General features: G+C 35.9%; 1 pseudogene; it reads left to right on the forward strand.

Annotated features, from left to right (window-relative positions):
• The first annotated feature begins 495 nt into the window (after window positions 1-495).
• On the forward strand, window positions 496-1110 carry LOC110672010 (uncharacterized; annotated as a pseudogene).
• The last annotated feature ends 323 nt before the right edge of the window (window positions 1111-1433 follow it).

Below are 1433 nucleotides of genomic sequence, written 5' to 3' on the forward strand. Positions count from 1 at the left end.
CCAACAACTTGATGAGTTAAAGAGTTCAAGACACCTCAATCAAATTGGATATTTAAGACATTAAATCTAAATGATTTGGCCTTTTCTTTTTGACTTTATTTAAGTATTTAACCACTTAATGAGCAGAGCTCTAAAAGGCTAAATATTTAAAAATATAGATATTATTATTTTTTGAACACATGCCACATCCAGTGTGCATGTATATATATATCCAATGTGGCATGTTTGCATTCTATCATTGTATTATGTTGTAATAAAAAAAGGAATCTTGCTATAATAACGAGAATTGTTTTATTGATTTGATTTGGACAAAATTTAAGGAGGCTGCCAGCATTACATATTTCAGCATTATTGTAAAAAAGAAAAAATTATAGAAATAAAGATAAGTAGAGGAGGGATTTACACCACTGAATGGTACACTCCTTCATTTTTTTCAAAACGAATCCTCTATAAAGACCCCATTAAGGGCTCTAGGAAATTGTATTACATATAAAGATGGGTAGTCTAATGGGGCATGTATTACCAGGCATAGCTTGCCTTGCACTAGGTTAATGGCATTTCTTTAATGACATTAAACTCTATTCTCTACATCCAAACTCCTACATATCTTCTCCTTGGTTTCCCACATCAAAACTAAGGTACTTGGAGCTTTTCTTGATCATGGCAAGAAGCTCAATCTCCATTTCCACGGAGCTTTCATTGGTCCTAAGAGACACCAACCCTTTGATCCTGATGGAACAACAACATCAAATCATCTCAGAAACTTTGAGCACTCTTCAATTTCAATGCTTTTCTTGGCTTATGCAACTTGTGCAATACTTCTTGACAGATTTAAGCCTAAAGCTCAACCTAGTCTAACACAGCTTCTTGGAGCAGTAGCTTTTGGGCAGCAGTTTTTTTCTCTTCCATGTCTACTCATCAAATCACAAGGGTCTGGAAGGGCAATACCATTTGCTTCTCCAAGCTATTGTAGTTATTTCTTTACTCACCACCCTTATGGGAACTGGGCTTCCAAGGAGTTTCTTGGTTAGCTTTGTGAGGTCTAGTAGTATTGTTTTTCAAGGAGTTTGTGAAGAATCTTTGAATCGAAAAGCTATTTCAATTCATTAATCAAATCACATATAAATACAGCTTTAAGATAACAAGATGAGAGCTATCTAACTTATCGGGTACAAAAGATAATCAATCTGTTACAAGAGATACGGACAAGTGTTACAGATATACAAGGATAGTGGATAGGATATACGTCAGCCTTATCATGCGCCCTCAATTCGATGCAGGAACTGCTCGAATTGTGAAGTGATGTCGAAGAAGCTCATGACGTTGGCAGGTCAGAGGCTGGGTTAGAATATCTGCTAAACTAGTCCTTGGATGAAATTAGCTTAACACATAATTCCCGTTTTGCAACTTTGTCTCGAACGAAATGGAAATCA

Source organism: Hevea brasiliensis, chromosome 4, assembly GCF_030052815.1.
Source record: "Hevea brasiliensis isolate MT/VB/25A 57/8 chromosome 4, ASM3005281v1, whole genome shotgun sequence".
In the NCBI taxonomy this organism is placed as follows: Eukaryota; Viridiplantae; Streptophyta; class Magnoliopsida; order Malpighiales; family Euphorbiaceae; genus Hevea; species Hevea brasiliensis.